This window comes from Piliocolobus tephrosceles, chromosome 21 (genome assembly GCF_002776525.5).
Source record: "Piliocolobus tephrosceles isolate RC106 chromosome 21, ASM277652v3, whole genome shotgun sequence".
NCBI classification, from domain to species: Eukaryota; Metazoa; Chordata; class Mammalia; order Primates; family Cercopithecidae; genus Piliocolobus; species Piliocolobus tephrosceles.
Window position 1 is genome coordinate 38,036,344 of NC_045454.1, and position 19,960 is coordinate 38,056,303.

Below are 19,960 nucleotides of genomic sequence, written 5' to 3' on the forward strand. Positions count from 1 at the left end.
AAAGTTTTTTTTTTTTTTTTTCCTGACATAAGGATTATAATCCCTGCTGTTTTTTTGGCTTCCCTTTGGGTGGAATATATTTTTCTTTCTTTTCTTTTCTTTTTTTTTTTTTTGAGATGGAGTCTTGCTTTGCTGCTCAGGCTAAAGTGCAGTGGTGTGATCTCAACTCACTGCAACCTCTGCCTCTGGGTTCAAGTGATTCTCCTGCCTCAGCCTCCCTGGTAGCTGGAATTACAGGCACATGCCACTATGCCCGGCTAATTTTTGTACTGTTAGTAGAGATGGGGTTCCACCATGCTGGCCAGGCTGGTCTCAAATGCCTACCTCAAGTGATCTGCTCACCTTGGCCTCCCAAAGCATTGGATTACAGGTGTAAGCCACCATGCCCAGCCCTAGAATATCTTTTTCCATCCCATTTCTTTCATTCTGTGTTTCTTACAGGTGAATTAAGTCTCTTGTAGGCAGCACATGATTGGGTGCTCCTTTCTATCTATTCCTTCACCCCATGCTTTTTGATTGGAGAATGTCACTCATGTCCATTCAAGGTAATTGTTGACAGTGAGGACTTACTATTGCCATTTTCCTGATTATTTTCCAGTTATTTTATGTATTCTTTTTGTTTCTCCCTCTTTTACTGTTTTTCTTAGTGCTTAAATGATTTCTTCTAGTAGTATGTTTTGATTTCTTCCTTTTAAAACAAGCTTTATGTTGGGATGCTTCCAGAATGTGCATGTCGGCCGGGCGCGGTGGCTCACGCCTGTAATCCCAGCACTTTGGGAGGCCGAGGTGGGCGGATCATGAGGTCAGGAGATCAAGACCATCCTGGCTAACACGGTGAAACCCCGTCTCTATTAAAAATACAAAAAAATTAGCCAGGCGTGGTGGCGGGCGCCTGTAGTTTCAGCTACTCGGGAGGCTGAGGCAGGAGAATGGCATGAACCCGGGAGGCAGAGCTTGCAGTGAGCCGAGATCGCGCCATTGCACTCTAGCCTGGGCAACAGAGCGAGACTCCGCCTCAAAAAAAAAAAAAAGAATGTGCATGTCATCTTTGTGCAGGGACCACGATCATCCCTGTATCATTCCAGTTCTAGTTTATGTGCTGCCAAAGCAAACACTGATTTCTGACTTCTTCCTTTTTATTTGTTGTGTATGTTATAGGCCTTTGCTTTGTGCTTGCCATGAGGCTTGCAAAGTAAATCTTATAGTGTTAAAAGATTATTTTAAGATGATAACCACTTAACTTTGATCACAGAAATAAAATATCTCTACACTCTTACTCCTACTTTGTATCAAACTTTTCATTTAGGTTATTATGGTTTTTTCTTTCTAGGATTTCTATTTGTGGTTCTAATTGTTTGTACTTCTTTGCCAAACTTCTAATTTTGTTTATAGAGTTTTTTCAAATTTCATTTAATTTTCTATCTGTATTTTCTTTTAGGCTCCCGAACTTTTAGCGAATCATTGTGAATTCATTTTCAGGCATTTTATAGATTTCCTTTTCTTCTGGGTCTGTTACTGGAGCTTTATTTTTTTTTTCTAGTAGTGTCATTTTTTTTTTTTTAAACATAAACCTGTGTCCTACGTAGTTGCTTTTATATTTGAGGAGATAGCCATCCTTTCCAGCCTTTGCAGGTGTAATTTGGTTGTGGTAGACCTTTATTATTTAATTTAGGAATTCTGGATGGGCTGGGTGGTTGAAACTCTGGACAGGCAGACTTTGCTGTGGGGTTCTCTAACTGGGCTGAGTTGCTTCCTGTTCTCTGAGGTTGAGTGGTTTTTCTGAATGTGCTCCACAGTCTGGTAAGGGCACTGGCTGGACTCTACCATCCTGTGTGGCTGCTGGCAGGGCTCTTCAGTTGTCTCTGATCAGGCATGGTTGGATGTTGTTTTCCCTGGCTGGGTGGTAATGTTATTAGGAACAACAACATGCAGCATGTTTCCTGTACATGATGCTGTTTGCTAGTTTCTATGGTGTGGCAAGTGTAGTAAGCCATTCTTGGCATTGCTATCAAGAAATACCTGAGACTGAGTAATTCATCAGGAAAAGAGGTTAAATTGGCTAAGAGTGCTGCAGGCTGTAGGGAAGCATGGTGCCAGCATGCTTCATGGCGTCATCTGCTTTGCTTCTGGGGAGGCCTCAGGAAGCATTACTCGTGGTGAAAGGCAGAATGAAAGCAGACAATTCACATCACAAAAGCAGGAGCAAGAGAGAGAGTGGGGTGGGATTGCTCCACACTTTTAAATGGCCAGATCTTGCAAGAACTCACTCACTATTGTGAGGACAGCAGCAAGCCATGAGGGATCTGCCTCCATGACCCAAACACCTCTCACTAAGCCCCACCTCCAACATTAGGGATTATAATTCAACGTGAGATTTGGGTGGGGACAAATATCCTAACCATATGGGCGCCTCTGTTGGTGGGGATGCAGAGCAAGCACCAAAACCCATGAACTGGTTCCTGTGAGCCCCTTGTCCGCTGTTCTTTGACCCAACTGACCCCTGGTGTTCCAGCCACGCCGGCATTCCCAACATTTCAAGTGGGACGAGATAGGAGCAAGCTACCCACGAAGCATCCCAGAATGGTGGAGAAGCTGAATGTTCACTTCCAACTCATCCCTTCTACTGCAAAAACCATGGGTCCAGGAGAACTCTCAGCATATGGTACCCTGCTGGCCCCAGGGAGGGGCAGTGTAGTCAGAGAGAACCATTCCTCTTACCGTTTCACCATGACTGTTTTTTTTGGTTCTTCAGTATGAGGGGGCATCTCAGCCTCACTCCCAAGGTCTTGATATTAATGACAGAATTCTTGACTTTGAAGAGTTGCCAGCGGATTTCCGGTAGGTGCAGTAAGTAAAGGCAGTAAACTTCTATTCCACAATCTTGCCGACCTCACTCTCTTGAAAGTGTTATTTGGTTCATTTCAGGTATCAATTTTGCAGTCTTTGCCTTTGCCTTCCTAAGGTTTTTCATTTTTTTGAGACAGAGTCTTGCTTTGTTGTCCAAGCTGCAGTGTAGTGGCGTGATCCTGGCTCACTGCGACCTCCACCTCCTGGGTTCAAGCAATTCTCTTGTCTCAGCCTCCTGAGTAGCTGGGATTTATAGGCACACACAAACACACCTGACTAATTTTTGTATTTTTAGTAGAGACGGGGTTTTACCATGTTTGTCTGGCTGGTCTTGAACTCCTGGCCTCAAGTGATCCAACTGCCTTGGCTTCCCAAAGTGTTGGGATTATAGGCATGAGCCACTGTGCCTGGCCAGATGTTCTTTTTCACATGGAACTATAGCAGACCCTGTAAAATTCTCACCTACATTCCCATGGCTCTTAGTTTTCTTGCTCAGCAGCCAGACTTTGAATTTTCTGTAGACATGGCAAGCGGCATGTGCTGGCACTTTAATGCCTCCTGAGAGAAACCTTCAACCAATGGCTAATGGGACTAAGTGGACATATCCCCAAGCTCCCTCATATCTCAGGTAGAAAAACACAGAAGTGTATATTCCTGGACACGTCCCAGGGTTCTGCACATAAGATTAAATTCCAGAGGCCCGCGGCAGTACCTTCCTTGGTGATGTGCATTGAATTGGCTGTTTACCTTGCTTGTTTCACTTCCCACTTCCCTACGCATGTCATTTGAAATCATCTTCTACATAAAATGTTTTCTCTTGAATCCTTATCAAGCATCTGTTTCTTGGGAAATTCAAACTTACCATTTTCCTTCCACACACCAAATATCATTTTCTCATACATTCCTCTGATTTTCTTATCTGCGGAAGAGTCACTTGCTAGTTGTGTGACTCTTAGGAAAACAAAGGACTTATTGTTTCTGAGTGTCTCTTTCAGTTTTTGCAAAACAGGAATTACTACTATTATTATTTTTCTGAGATGGACTTTTACTCAGTCACCCAGACTGGAGTGCAGTGGCATGATCTCAGCTCACTGCAACCTCCGCTTCCTGGGATCAAGTGATTCTCCTGCCTCAACCTCCCAAGTAGCTGGGATTACAGGTGCCCACCACCACACCCAGCTATGTTTTTTGTATTTTTAGTAGAGACGGGATTCCACCATGTTGGCCAGGCTGGTCTTGAACTCCTGACCTCGGATGATCCACCCACCTGGGCCTCCCAAAGCGCTGGGATTGCAGGCGTGAGCCACTGTGCCTGGCCAGGAATTATTTTCTTTCCCCACTGCTACCTGATGCGTCGCAGACCCTTATGAATCACTCTGTTTTACCCACTCTGTTGTCTCCTCTCTGTCTCTTTACAAGCAGCAGGAAAATGGGACCCGGCTGGTGACAGAATTCCTACTGGTGGGATTCTCCAGCCTCCCACACCTGAGGACCACACTCTTCACCCTGTTCTTCCTCACCTACCTGGTCACCCTTGGTGGCAACATCACCATCGTCACCATCATCCATACAGACAGGTTGCTCCACACTCCCATGTACCGCTTCCTGGCGGTGCTGTCCCTCTCAGAGACCTGCTACACGCTGGTCACCATCCCCAACATGCTGGCTCATCTGCTGATGGAGAGCCAGGCCATCTCCATCCCTGGCTGTTGGGCTCAGATGTTTTTCTTCCTGGGTCTGGGATGCAGTCAATGCTTCCTCCTTACCCTGATGGGTTATGATCGCTATGTGGCCATCTGCCGCCCCCTGCGCTACTCTATGATCATGAGACCCACTGTTTGCTTCTGCCTGGGAACCCTGGTTTTCTGCTCTGGGTTCTTGGTGGCCTTGATCGAGACCAGCATGATCTTCTCATCCCCCTTTTTCTGCGGAGACCGCGTGGAACACTTCTTCTGCGACATTGCCCGGGTGCTGAAGCTCAGCTGCGCCCAGAGCACCCACAAGGCACTGGGCATCTTTTTCCTGAGCGTCCTGGTGGTGCTGATCTCCTTCGTCCTCATCCTCCTCTCCTATGCCTTCATCGTGGCAGCCATTGTGAGGATTCCCTCGGCAGCCGGCCGGTGCAAGGCCTTCTCCACCTGTGCGGCCCACGTCACCGTGGTCGTGGTACATTTTGGCTGCGCCTCCATCGTCTACCTGCGTCCGGAGTCCGGGGCCAACCCCGACCAGGACCGCCTGGTGGCCGTGTTCTACACGGTGGTGACACCACTGCTGAACCCTGTGGTATACACTCTGAGGAACAAGGAAGTGAGGGTGGCTCTGGGGAGGACCCTGGCGCAGAACCGTGGTGTTTTTAAATAAGAACCTGCTTGGCAGGGTACAGTCGCTCACGCCTGTAATCCCAGCACTTTGGGAGGCCGAGGCAGGTAGATTACCTGAGGTCAGGAGTTGAAGAGGAACCTGGCAAACGCGGTGAAATGCTGTCTGTAATAAAAATACAAAAATTAGCTGGGTGTGATGACGTGCGCCTGTAATTCCAGCTACTGTGGAGGCTGAGGCAGGAGAATCTCTTGAACTTGGGAGGTGGAAGTTGCAGTGAGCTGAGATGGCGCCATTGCACTCCAGCCTGGGAGACAAGAGTGAAATTCCGTCTCAAAACAAAACAAAAAACAAACAAACAAAAACCTGGTCTACGTTTCATGCTTTTTCTAGTTTTTTTTTTTTTTTCCTTTCGGAGACAGGTTCTTGCTCTGTTGCCAAGGCTGGAGTGCCGTGGCACAATGATGGCTCACTGCAGCCTCCAACTCCTGGGCTTAAGTGATCCTCCCTCTTCAGCCTCCCACATGGTTGGGACTACAGGTGTTCACCACTGTGCCCAATTAATTTTGAAAATTCTAATTTTGTACAGATAGGGGCTCAGTCTGTTGCCCAGGCTGATCTCAGACTCTTGGCCCCAAGTGAGCCTCCTGTCTTGGCTTCCCTAAATGCTGGGATTACAGATGTGAGCCACTGAGCCCAGCCACTCTAGGGTTTTTATTAGCATGTGTACCTCCACAGACTCAGTTGTCCCATCTGGTAAACAGGGTTCACTCCCATGCCTTAAATGAGATAGACTTTGTCAACTAATAGTGCCTGAGACTTGGCATAAGCTCAGGAATGGATGCTTTTTCTTCTGTCTCAATTCCTGGACTTGACTGCAATGCATGGTGGTCTGCAGTGTCTGATGTGCACCAGTGGAGGGTGCTATTAAGGCAGCTCCTTGAGGGTGGACTGTGGAAGGTTGTGTCTAGTAGCATTGATCTGGACTGACACTGTCCTCAGCATTCTTTTATTTTGTCACATTAATAAGTAGTTTTATTTTTTTAATGTTTTTTTCTTTTTTTTTTTGAGACAGAGTCTTGCTTTGTTGCCCAGGCTGCAGTGCAGTGGCGCAATCTTGGCTCACTGCAGGGTCCGCCTCCCGGGTTCAAGTGATTCTCCTGCCTCAGCCTCCTGAGTAGCGAGACTACAGGTGCGTGCCACCACACCCGACTAATTTTTGTATTTTTAGTAGAGATGGGGTTTCACCATGTTGGCCAGGATCGTCTTGAACTCCTGATCTCATGATCCGCCATCTTGGCCTCCCAAAGTGCTGGGATTGCAGGCTTGAACCACTGTGCCTGGCCTATTTTATGTTTTCAAAAATCATATCAATCCTAATAGATGTAAAGTGGTGTCTCATTGTGCTTTAGTGGTTCACTTTTGTTTGATTAGATGCTGGTGTTGGATTGAAATAATCCAAAGTATCTTTGACTACAATGGAAGAAAATAAGAAATCAGTAACAGAACAAAACTTTACAAATATGCAGAAATGAAACAACATGCTCTTAACCAGGAGGTCAAAGAAGAAATTATGTTAGATTGGAAAGCACTTTGAGATGAATGAAAATGAAAATAAAGCATACTAAAACTTATGGGATGCAGCAAAAGCAGGGCTCAGAGGGCAATTCATAGCTATGAATGCTTCCATTGAAAAAGAAGAAAGATCCTAAATCAATAACCTACCTTCATACTTTGTGGAATTAGAAAAAGGAAAGTTTGCTGAACACTGGTGATGAAGCTGACACCATAAAATTCTCCAGGAAAATATGGTATGGGCAGTGCTTTATGTGCTGTGTTTTCTATTTGTCCCAAAAGGTCTACTTTGCTTGCTGTCTTGGGAGACCAATCTATATGGATCACACTGATGGGCTTGGCACCCTCTGGTTTTCTGGTTGGGTTTGGCCAATTGGAGGCACTGTCAGGAGATGGAGGTCAGAAAGAAAGAAAGGTCAGGGAGACTATAGAGATACCAGATGCCTGGTTGCTGTAGTTGGCTGCTGTCTTCACTAGGGCCCATAGGCCCTTCTACAAAGCCACTTTCTCTGGGCATCTGTAAGCATTATCTTCCCTGCACCAAGAGGCATTAATAAGTATTAACAGCTCCCCAGTGTTGCTAGCTCTGGGGTGCTGCACTAGCCCTTAACTTTGCGCACATTGTTACAAAGAGCCGCTTTGAAAAACTTCCCCCAAATTATCCAGAAGCAATGTGTCTTCCATTTCCTGTTGAATCCAGTTGATACACTTACAAGTAGAATTGCCTAAGAAGAAAATAGGCCAAGCCTAAGGGAAACTCTCCCCATCAATACTCTTCTGATCATGCTGGGGAACCTGAGTCATCATCTCATATAACTCTAACTTTTAGGCCAGACGCGGGGGCTCAAGCCTGTAATCCCAGCACTTTGGGAGGCCGAGACGGGCGGATCACGAGGTCAGGAGATCGAGACCATCCTGGCTAACACGGTGAAACCCCGTCTCTACTAAAAAATACAAAAAACTAGCCAGGCAAGGTGGCGGACGCCTGTGGTCCCAGCTACTCGGGAGGCTGAGGCAGGAGAATGGCGTAAACCCGGGAGGCAGAGCTTGCAGTGAGCTGAGATCCGGCCACTGCACTCCAGCCTGGGCGACAGAGCAAGACTCCATCTCAAAAAAACAAAAAAAAAAAAAAAAAAACTCTAACTTTTCATGTAGACATCTGTGCCTTGCCTTTACAATGTTTCTCCTTGCATCTCTATTTTCTATTTCTGCTGCTCATTCTGCATATTTAAACATATACATGATTATATGACTCTCACAAGGATACTATTTTGAAAATTCTAAACAGGTTTTTTTTTTTTTCAGAGACAGGGTCTCACCCTGTCACCCAGGCTGGAGTGCAGTGATGCATTCATAGCTCGCTTCAAACTCCTGAGTTGAAGGGCTCCTCCTGCTTCAACTTCCTGGGTAGTTAGTTGGGACTATAGACACACAACACAACACCTGGCTACTTTTTTTTAAAAAGAGATGACATCTCACTACATTGCCCAGGCTGATCTGGAACTCTTGGCCTCAAGTAATTCTCCTACCTTGGCCTCCCAAAGCACTGGGATTACAGGGATGTACCACTGCACCCAGCCTAAACAGATGTGTGTGTTGAAATCCTTGCCACTTTCCCATAAATCACATTCCCTTGAAATGATTCTGTCATCATGGTCACATGGAAAGCGAGGGTAAAGCTTACTACAAGGATAAGGTGGGAGGAGAATGCCTTTCTAGTACTAGAAGGAGAGAAGGTGATGCTAGAAGTTGGGGAAGCAAGTGGTCAGGCACCGGAGCCCTAAAATACAGAAGAGGAGACAGTATGGCAGGGAACCTCTAAGATGGCCCCCAGTGGTCCTACCTCCTGGTAGTCATGACTTCATATAATTCCCTCCTCGAGTAACTTGCTTCTGACCAGTAGAATATCAAAATGTTGAGTGGATGCCATTTCCATGATTGTATTACAAAGATCCTGGCATCTTTCTTGGCAGCAAAATCTCTCTCTTGCTGGCTTTGATGAAACCAACAGCCTATTTGGAGAGGCAAGAAACTGAGTGTAGCCTACAGCCAACATCCAGTAAGGAAGTGGCCCTTAGTCCAACAGTTTTTAAGTAACTTAATTCATGCTAAAATCATAAAAGTAAACTAGAAAAAGGGTCCTTACCCACTTGAACCTTCAGATAAGACCTTTTGATTGCAGCCTGTGAGTAGCTGTGCCCCAACTAAGATTCCTGATCTATAAACACTTTGAGATAATAAACCTGTGTGGGTTTTTTTCTTTTTTTGTTTTTGGAGTCTCACTCTCTGTCACTCATGCTAGAGTGGCACGATCTCAGCTCACTGCAACCACCATCTCCTGGTTCAAGCAATTCTCCTGCCTCAGCCTCCTGAGTAGCTGGGATTACAGGTGTGTGCCACCACATCCAGCTCATTTTTGTATCTTTAGTAAAGACGGGGTTTTATCAGGGGTTTCCACTTTTGTGTCTTCCTCATTTTCTCTTGCCGTTGCCATGTAAGAAGTGCCTTTTGCCTCCTGTCGTGATTCTGAGACCTCCCCAGCCATTGGAACCGTAAGTCCAATTAAACCTCTTTTTCTTCCCAGTCTCAGGTATGTCTTTATCAGTAGCATGAGAATGGATGAATACAGGTAGTTCCTCAAAAAGTTAAAAATGGATTTAGCATATGACTTAGCAATTCTGCTTCTGGGTATACATCCAAAAAACCTGAAAGCAAGGTCTTAAAGAGGTATTTGTACACCCATATTCACAGCAACATTATTCACAATAGCCAAAAAAGTTATAAGCAACCCAACTGCCCTTCAGTGGATGGATGAATAAATAAAACATGGTGTAGCATATACCACCATACAACAGAATATTATTCATTCTTTTTTTTTTTTTTTTTTTGAGACAGAGTCTCGCTCTGTCGCCCAGGCTGGAGTGCAGTGGCCGGATCTCAGCTCACTGCAAGCTCCGCCTCCTGGGTTTACGCCATTCTTCTGCCTCAGCTTCCCGAGTAGCTGGGACTACAGCCCCACCTCGCCCGGCTAGTTTTTTGTATTTTTTAGTAGAGATGGGGTTTCACCATGTTAGCCAGGATGGTCTCGATCTCCTGACCTCATGATCCACCCACCTTGGCCTCCCAAAGTACTGAGATTACAGGCATGAACCACCGCGCCTGGCCATATTATTCATTCTTAAGAAGAAGGAAATTCTGACACGACATGGATGAGCCTGGAGGATAGTATGCTAAGTGAGATAAGCCAATAACAAAATAAGAAGTACTGTATAATTCTACTTCTATGAGGTACCCAGAGCATTCAAATTCATAGAGACAGAAAGTAGAACACTAGTTGCCATGGCCTGAGGGAGATGAGAATGGGGGGTGAGTGTTTAATGAGTATGGAGTTTCACTTTCGCAAGATGGAAGAGTTCTGATAATGGGTGGTGGTCATGGTTACTCAACAGTGTGAATGTATTTAATGCCATTGAGACTTAAAAATGACTCTACTGGTAGTGTTTATGTTATGTGTATTTTGCCACAACTAAAAATAGAAATTAAGTTAAAAGAGATACACAATGAAAGGCAGCCAGTTAGCAACATTGAGTTGGCAAGAGAAGAGTTTATTTCTCTTGTAGATATCTTGGTTCTGAAATATCTAAATCATCTCTCTAAACGGGCAGAACTAGATGAACTAGTACCACTGCATACAATGTGTGTGCACCTCCTTCTTCTCATACACAGACCATCCCTATCTAAGAGACATAGTCTAATGACTCATCCACTCACTGGTCTAGTTTGAAATATAACATTCCTCCATTGAGCTCTGGTATGGTTTCTCATGGTCTGGTGGCCTACAAACTTAAAAAGCTCCCTCTAGTCTACATGCAGTATAAATGATAAAACCATAGTCAAACAAACAAACAAGCCCCTCTGCCCCCAATTTCCCAAACAATAAAAAATCCCAACTTCAATGGAAGCGTGGGAAATACACGAAAGTCAATGAATTGCAATATGAAATTTTCATTATGCAGAAATTAACTAGGTGTGCAGTGGTTCATGCTTGTAATCCCAGCACTTTGGGAAACTGAGGTTGGAGGACTGCTTGAGGCCATGAGTTTGAGACCAGCCTGGGCAACATAGTGCGACCCCATCTCTACAAAAGAAACAAAACATTATCTGGGTGTGGTGGCATGTGCCTGTGGTCCCAGCTACTCAGGAGGCTGAGATGGGAGGATTGCTTGAGCCTAGGGGATTGAGACTGCAGTGAGCTATGATTGTGCCACTGTATTCCAGCCTGGGCGACAGAGAAAGATCCAGTCTGTAAAAAGCAAAACAAAACAAATACAAATTTTATTAGGCAGAAATTGTGAAGACTCCTTGAAGGGCAGTGTTGCCAGAGAGTGAGTCCTTTGTCCATTGTCCTCCATGGTCCTTGGTTTTGCCCTCTAGCAGGGCCCTTCATTGTTTTCTATGCCCCAAGGCCATTTCTTTTTTTTTTTTTTTTTGAGACGGAGTCTCGCTCTGTCGCCCAGGCTGGAGTGCAGTGGCCGGATCTCAGCTCACTGCAAGCTCTGCCTCCCGGGTTTACGCCATTCTCCTGCCTCAGCCTCCCGAGTAGCTGGGGACTACAGGCGCCCGCCACCTCACCCGGCTAGTTTTTTGTATTTTTTAGTAGAGACGGGGTTTCACCGTGTTCGCCAGGATGGTCTCGATCTCCTGACCTTGTGATCCGCCCGTGTCGGCCTCCCAAAGTGCTGGGATTACAGGCTTGAGCCGCCGCGCCCGGCCTCCCAAGGCCATTTCTGAAGCTTTCTCATCTCATTTCTTGCTGGCACAATTTTGAGGGGGCTCATGATACAAATTTGGGGGATTTTTTTTTTTGAGACAAGGTCTTCCTCTGTCACCCAGCCTGGACTGCAGTGATGTGAATATGGCTCACTACAGCCTCAACCTTGTGGGCTCAAGGGATCCTCCTACCTCAGGCTCCCATGTGTCTGGGACCACAGGCATGCACCCCTATGCTCGGCTAATTTTTTAAATTTTTTACAGAGATTGGGTCTCACTTTGTTGCCTAGGCCAATTGTCAAACTCCTGGGCTCAATTGATTCCCCTGCCTTGGCTTCCCAAAGTGCTGGGATTACAGGCATGAATCATTGCTCCCGGCCAAGATTGTTTTTATTTTATTTATTTTATTTTATTTTATTTTTCTGAGATGGAGTCTCCCTTTGTCACCCAGGCTGGAGTACAGTGGCGCGATCTTGGCTCACTGCAATATCTGCCTCCCTGGTTCAAGCGATTCTCCTGCCTCAGCCTCCCGTGTAGCTGGAATTATAGGCATGCGCCATCATGCCAGGCTAATTTTTGTATTTTTAGTAGAGATGGGCTTTTGCTAGTTGGCCAGGCTGGTCTTGAACTCCTGACCTCAAGTAATCCACCCGCCTCAGCCTCCCAAAGTGCTGGGATTACAGTCATGAGCCATTGCTCCCCGCTGAGATTGTTTATTTAATGTCAAATAATCACAGTCAAAAGACTGTGCCAAAGCAGGCCAGGCTTACAGCCTCTATGCCTGGACCTTGGTATTCTCTCGTCTTTTCTTTCTTTTTTTTTTTTTTTTTTGAGACAGTTTAGCTCTTGTTGCCCAGGCTGGAGTGCAATGGTGTGATCTCGGCTCACCGCAACCTTCACCACCTGGGTTCAAGCCATTCTCCTGCCTCAGCCTCCCGAGTAGCTGGGATTATAGGCATGTGCCACCACACCCAGCTAATTTTTGTATTTTTAGTAGAGATAGGGTTTCACCACGTTGGCCAGGATGGTCTCGATCTCCTGACCTCGTGATCCGCCCGCCTTGGCCTCCTATAAAGTGCTGGGATTACAGGCATGAGCCACCGCGCCCGGCGGTATTCTCTCATCTTAGTGACAGCTACTCTTAGCTTTCTGAAAAGCAGAGTTGGGAGGGGAGGCAGTACTCTTGCTCCTGGGTTGACTCTCACGGTCTAGAAGAGAGTGCCAAGTGGGAAGCTGCTGAGAACCCACTGCCTCAGCAGAGCCATCTTGCATGGATGCTTCATTTTGTGGGTGAAGGAGGTGTTTTGCTTTGAAGCCCTGTGAGACCCTGAATCACCACAGTCAGTTCATTTCAACTGTAGCCTGCATGGAGAAAGAGCCTCCCTTGATATAATTCTTTTTTTTTTTTTTTTTTTTTTTTGAGACAGAGTCTCACTGTCTCGCCCAGGATGGAGGGCAGTGATGCGATCTTGGCTCACTGCAACTTCCACCTCCCAGGTTCAAGCAATTCTCCTGCCTCAGCCTCCAGAGTAGCTGGGACTACAGGCGCCCACTGCCACGCCCCGCTAATTGTTTGTATTTCAGTAGAGACAGTGTTTCACAGTGTTGCCCAGGCTGGTCTCCAACTCCTGAGCTCCAGGCTGGTCTCGAACTCCTGAGTTCAGGCAATCCACCCGCCTCGGCCTCCCAAAGTGCTGGGATTACAGGTGTGAGGCACCACACCCGGCCTCATTGATGTAATTCTATTCCTTTCCATTTCCACTTGCTACAGTACATCTCTCTCTTTATTAATAGTAGCCAGAAGTAGTCAACACATATACACAAATAGTCTGAGTTCTTCCAGTGACATCTCCAAAGCTTGGAAACTCCATCAGTACCTGCTCTGTTATTCAAGACATCACAGTTTAACTAGTGGTTTGCCGTAACGTAACACAGATCACCAGATCCTCACCTTATATCTGTGTCTTCATTACCTGCTTTCTGATGGGCAAGTTAATGCCTTATAGTTCAGGTTTTTATTACAGCAGAACCCCAGTTCTGGTACTTAGTAGGGTAAAACCCCGTATCTGGTACTTATTAGGGCAAAACCCCACTCTTGGTGCTAACTTTTAAGTTATTGTACAGTATGAGCTGCTGCTGTAACAACGATATCCTAAAATAGAGTAGTTTAACCTGGATAGAAGTTATATCTTGCTCATGTACAGGTCTAGAGGTGGGTAGTTTAGAGCTGGTAAAGTGCTTTCCTTAAATCATAGCTTCCAGGTCTGAGTCCAAAGTTGCTTCTTTAGCTCCAACCACACCTTTTTTTTTTTTGAGACAAAGGTCTTGCTCTGTCGCTCAGGCTGGAGTGCAGTATTATGATCTCAGTTCACTTTAACCTCCACCTCCCGGGTTCAAGTGATTCTCATGCCTCAGTCTCCCGAGTAGCTGGGACTACAGGCGCATGCCACCATGACTGGCTAATTTTTGTATTTTTAGTAGAAACAGGGTTTCTCCATGTTGGCCAGGCTGATCTTGAACTCCTGGCCTCAAGTGATCTGCTCACTTCCGCCTCCGCAAAGTGCTGGGATTACAGGTGTGAGTCACCACACCCAGCCCAACCATACATTTTTATCCCCTGCTATAGGAGAAACTTGAAAGCTCAAAGGAACATATACTCCTTCCTATAAAGGGCACATTGGGCTAGGTGTGGTGGCTCACGCCTGTAATCCCAGCACTTTGGGGGGCCGAGGTAGGTGGATCGCCTGAGGTCAGGAGTTCAAGACCAGCCTGGCCAACATGGCGAAACCCTGTCTCTACTAAAAGTACAAAAACTAGCCAGGCATGGTTGCGGGCACCTGTAATCCCAGCTACTCAGGAGGCTGAGGCAGGAGAATTACTTGAACCCAGAAGGCGGATGTTGTAGTGAGCCAAGATGGTGCCATTGCACTCCAGCCTGGGTGACAAGAGCAAAACTCCGTCTCAACAAAATAAATAAATAAATAAATAAATAAATAAATAAATAAATAAATAAATAAATAAGTATGACATAGTGGACTTTGGACTTTGGGGTACTTATTATACTCAATGGAGTACTATTTAGCCATGAAAAAGAATGAGATCCTGTCATTTGCAACAATTTAGATAGAACTGGAGGTTGTTAAGTGAACTAAGCATGCAGCCATGCACAGAGAGACAGACTGCATATTCTCACTTATTTGTGGGAGCTAAAATGAAAACAATTGAACTCTTGGAGATAGAGAGTAGAAGGATGGTTACCAGAGGCTGGGAAGGGTAGTGGGGGGTGTGGCGAAAGTGGGAATGGTTAATGGATACAGGAAAAAAAAATCTTGTCTTCCCCATAAATACATACACCTACTATGTACTCACAAAAATTAAAAACTAAAAAATAAATAAATAAATAAATAAATAAAAGTTGTATCAGTGCAGTTTGGGAAGTAAAAAAAAAAGAAAAGAAAAGAAAAGAAAAGAAATGTCTAATATCAAACAGCAATTGAAAGGCAAAATTAGGCCGGGCGCGGTGGCTCAAGCCTGTAATCCCAGCACTTTGGGAGGCCGAGACGGGCGGATCACGAAGTCAGGAGATCAAGACCATCCTGGCTAATACGGTGAAACCCCGTCTCTACCAAAAAATACAAAAAAAAAAAAAAAAAAAACTAGCCGGGCGAGGTGGCGGGCGCCTGTAGTCCCAGCTACTCGGGAGGCTGAGGCAGGAGAATGGCGTAAACCCGGGAGGCGGAGCTTGCAGTGAGCTGAGATCCGGCCACTGCACTCCAGCCTGGGCGACAGAGCGAGACTCCGTCTCAAAAAAAAAAGAAAGGCAAAATTAGGATTCAGCCCCAAGTTGTCAATACTCTTCACAATCTTATCCAATTCATTGGGAGCCAAGATCCTGTGGTTAGTACAAAACAAACAAACAAATAAACAAAGGAAGTGCAGGATAAGAGAAAGGGAAGAGTGATAGGAGTGAAGATCTCCTTCCCAGGTGGTCTGATGGGAGCCTCAAGAGAAAAATAAAGGTTTTTTGTTTTTTGTTTTTTTCTTTTTCTCTTTTTTGAGACGGAGTTTTGCTCTTGTTGCCCTGGAGTGCAATGGCACAATCTCAGCTCACTGCAACCTCTGCCTCCCAGGTTGAAGCGATTCTCCTGCCTCAGCTTCCTGAGTAGCTGGGATTATAGGCGCACACCACCACGCCCAGCTAATTTTTTGTACTTTTTGGTAGAGACGGGGTTTCACTATGTTGGCCAAGCTGGTCTCAAACTCCTGACCTTAGGCGATCCACCCGCCTCAGCCTCCTAAACTGCTGGGATTACAGGCATGAGCCACCGTGCTTGGCCAAGAGAAATAAAGTTTTAGAGCAATTTCTAGATTCTGTGTATTCATGATTAGCTAATATAACTCCCTCTGGGAAGGAAATAATAATTATTAAGATAATAGTAATAGTAATTCTTTTTTTTTTTTTTTTTTTTTTTGAGACAGAGTCTCGCTGTGTCGCCCAGGCTGGAGTGCAGTGGTGTGATCATAGCTCACTACAGCCTCAAACTCCTGGGCTCAAGCAATCCTCCCATCTCAGCCTCCCAGGTAGCTGGGACTACAGGTGCACACCACCACACCTGGCTAATTTTTCAATTGTTTGTAGAAACAGAGTCTTTCTAAGTTGCTCAGGCTGGTCTCAAACTCTTAAGTGATCCTCCTGCCTTGGCCACCCAAAGGGTTGCGATCACAGGCATGAGCACCCAGCCTCATTTTCAGTTTTAAGGGGCATGTTGAGCACATTGAAAATTATGTAGGATGACTCCACTTTTCTTTTAAATTTTGGGAACCTGTTCATTTATACATTACTAACAACTCCTTTAGTAATGTTTTTGTGGTTTCTGTGGATTATTTTATCCAGTGGCGAGAGCCTGTTGGTTTCCATTTATTTGCTTGAGTGGATGGAAATACCAGTTCCACCATTCCCTGTTAGGCATTACCTCCTGCAGGTGTGGGAGCCAGTTATGACTCACACCTCATGACGATGGTTGGAAGCCTACACAATGCTGTCCTTGGCCCAAGGAGATGAAAGCCAGGATTAGGGGCCTGCATCAGTTTAGAAGGAGCTCTAAGTGCCTTAGGAGCCTTCTCAAAGGCTGTAGGAGCGTTTAGAAACACAGGCCTTTCATGCCCACTGGGAAGAGTCAGGAAATCTGGGAACCAGTTTAATTCTGAACCACTCGCTGGGACTTGCAGAGATCACCCGCCTCTGTGCCTCACAAGTTATCAAAGAGAGGAACTGACATTGATGATCGCTTCCCTCTGTGACATTTCCAGACTCTATACTTACTACGAAACTCATAAAAATAAGGATTGACAAGGATATGAGGGTATGGTAAGTGCATTGCTTCCCCAGACTTGAAACACTTAACAGTAGCGTTTCCTGCGAGTAACATCAAAGACGCCTTTGAACTGAACAGGCAGAAATTGAATTCCTTTTCCAGTTCTCTTTCAAACCTTCTGGTTACTTCAAGGGACCACTTTGGTTTGGCGCCAGTGTGTCTTTAAACAACACTATTTATTTATGGACGTTGTGTGTGTGCATATATTTATTTATTTACACATATATGTATAAAATTATATGTATGTAATTTTAGTTTTTACAGGATCATGCAGTAAAATTGAACATTTTCAGAGTTCAGTTCAATAAAAATTTTAACATAGGTAACCACTATCGTAATTAGAATTGTAACACAAGCAACCACCACAATACAAAACAGTTCTATCACTCCCAAAACCTTCTATGCTGCCCCTTTTATTCTAACACCCTTCCCTAACCCCTGGCAACACTGATCTCCTCCCACAGCATGGTTTTGTCACTCTTGGAGAATATCATATAAATGGATCATATTAGTGGTACCTTTGAAATTGGCTTCTTTCTTGTTTTGAGATAGAGTTTCACTTTTGTTGCTCAGGCTGGAGTGCAATGGTACAATCTTGGCTCACTGCAACCTCTGTCTCCTGGGTTCAAGTGATTCTCCTGCCCCAGCCTCCTGAGTAGCTGGGATCACAGGCGCCCACCACCACACCTGGCTAATTTTTTTATATTTTTAGTAGAGACGGGGTTTCACCATGTTGGTCAGGGTGGTCTTGAACTCCTGACCTCAGGTCATCCACCCACCTCAGCCTCCCAAAGTGCTGGGATTACAGGCATGAGCCCCACACCCAGCCAAGATTGGCTTCTTTCAATCAGGCTACTTATTTTGAGATTCATACAAAGTGTTGTGTGTTTCTCTGCTTTTCTGTTTTGTTGTATTTTATGTTTTCAGCAAGACAGAGGGTCTTGCTCTGTCTCCCAGACTGGAGTGCAGTAGGACAATCTTGGCTTACTGCAGCCTCGAACTCCTGGGCTCAAGGGATCTTCCCGCCTCAGCCTCCAGTATCTGGGACTACAGCTACATGCCACCATGCCTGGCTAGTGTTATATATATATATATTTGAGATGGAGTCTCGCTTTGTCACCCAGGCTAGAGTACAATGGCACGATCTCAGCTCACTGCAACCTCTGCCCCCCGGATTCAAGAGATTCTCTTCCCTCACGCTCCTGAGTAGCTGGGATTACAGGCGCCCATCACTACGCCTAGCTAATTTTTAATATTTTTTAACAGAGTGGGGGGGTTCACCATGTTGATCCGGTTGGTCTCGAACTCCTGACCTCAGGTGATCCACCCGCCTAGGCCTCCCAAAGTGCTGGGATTACAAGCGTGAGCCACTGCACCTGGCCTGTCGTGTTTTAGTAGTTTGCCCTCTTTATTGTTGAGCAGTGTTTCATGGTATGGGTGAATCACAGTTTATTCCTTTCTTAAGGGATTTTTTTTCCCCCAGTTTTCAGCTATTGCAAATAAAGCTCCTATGAATAAGCACGTGCAGATTGTGTGTGGTTGCATATTGTTCAAAATCCTCTCTGGCTTTCCAATTCACTTAGAATAAAATTTGCAGTCCTCCTGCAGTCTGTAAAATCACACCTGTCCGGCCTTTGTCCAGCCTTTGATAGCATTTCCTCCCTGCCTCCTCTGCTCTCTTTCTTCCAGCTATCCTGGCTTTCCTGACTTTCTCTGCACAGGCAAAGCCCAACCCATTTGTAATGAGTTGAATGGTAGACCCTAAAATGTACATTCAGAACCTGCGAATGTGACTTAATTTAGAAAATGTTTTTGCAGAAGTGAGAGGTCTCAACATGAGACTATCCTGGATTAGGGTGGTACCTAAATGCAACATCAAGTGTCCTTATAAGACATAGAGGAGGAGGGCTGGGCGTGGTGGCGCATGCCTGTAATCCCAGTGCTTTGGGAGGCTGAGGCAGGTGGATTGCCCAATGTCAGGAGTTCGAGACCCCTACTGGTCTACCTGGTGAAACCCCGTCTCTACTAAAAATACAAAAAAATTTAGCTGGGTGTCGTGGTGTGTGCCTGTAAGCCCAGCTACTCAGGAGGCTGAGGCAGGAGAACTGCTTGAACCCAGGAGGTGGAGGTTGCCATGAGCCGAGATCGTGCCACTATACTTCAGCCTGGGAGACGGAGGGGGACTCCGTTCCAAAAAAAAAAAAAAAAAAAAAAAATACAGAAGTTGATGCAGGCACAGGGAATAAGGCCATCTGAAGATATTGCAGAAACTGGAGAGACGCAGCCACAAGCCAAGGAATGCCTGGAGCCTCTCGAAGTTGGAGGAGGTAAGGATCCTCCCCCAGAGATCTTCAGAGAATGTATGGCCCAGCTGATGCCTCCATGCTGAATTTCTGGCCTCCAGAGTGTAAGAAAATTAATTCCTGTTGTTTCAAGCCACCCAATTTGTAGTAATGTATTATGGCTGTCAAAGGAAATTAATAAACCACCTCAGGGCCTTTACACATGCAATCTCCTCTAGGCTGTCAAAGGAAATTAATAAACCACCTCAGGGCCTTTACACATGCAATCTCCTCTACCTGGATTACTCTTTCCCCAGATTCTTTTTTTTTTTTTTTTGAGACGGAGTCTCGCTCTGTCGCCCAGGCTGGAGTGCAGTGGCCGGATCTCAGCTCACTGCAAGCTCCGCCTCCCGGGTTTACGCCATTCTCCTGCCTCAGCCTCCCCAGTAGCTGGGACTACAGGCGCCCGCCACCTCGCCCGGCTAGTTTTTTGTATTTTTTAGTAGAGACGGGGTTTCACCGTGTTAGCCAGGATGGTCTCGAACTCCTCACCTCGTGATCCGCCCATCTCGGCCTCCCAAAGTGCTGGGATTACAGGCTTGAGCCACCGCGCCCGGCCTCTTTCCCCAGATTCTTATGGGGCCCATGTCCTCACTTCCTCCTGGTCTCTCTGCTCAACTGTCACCTCCTTAGAGAGTCCTCCTGCTCGTCTTAAGAGAAGCCCTTACTGTATCCCTCTAACTATAATTTGTTGCACTTCTCTTTAAATATCAATCAATTTCGATACATGGT

The 19,960-nt window shown here is 45.8% G+C and overlaps 1 pseudogene; it reads right to left on the reverse strand.

The window, feature by feature from the left end:
- Positions 1–1,017: 1,017 nt before the first annotated feature.
- On the reverse strand, positions 1,018–1,115 carry LOC111554391 (annotated as a pseudogene).
- Between the last annotated feature and the right edge of the window lie 18,845 nt (positions 1,116–19,960).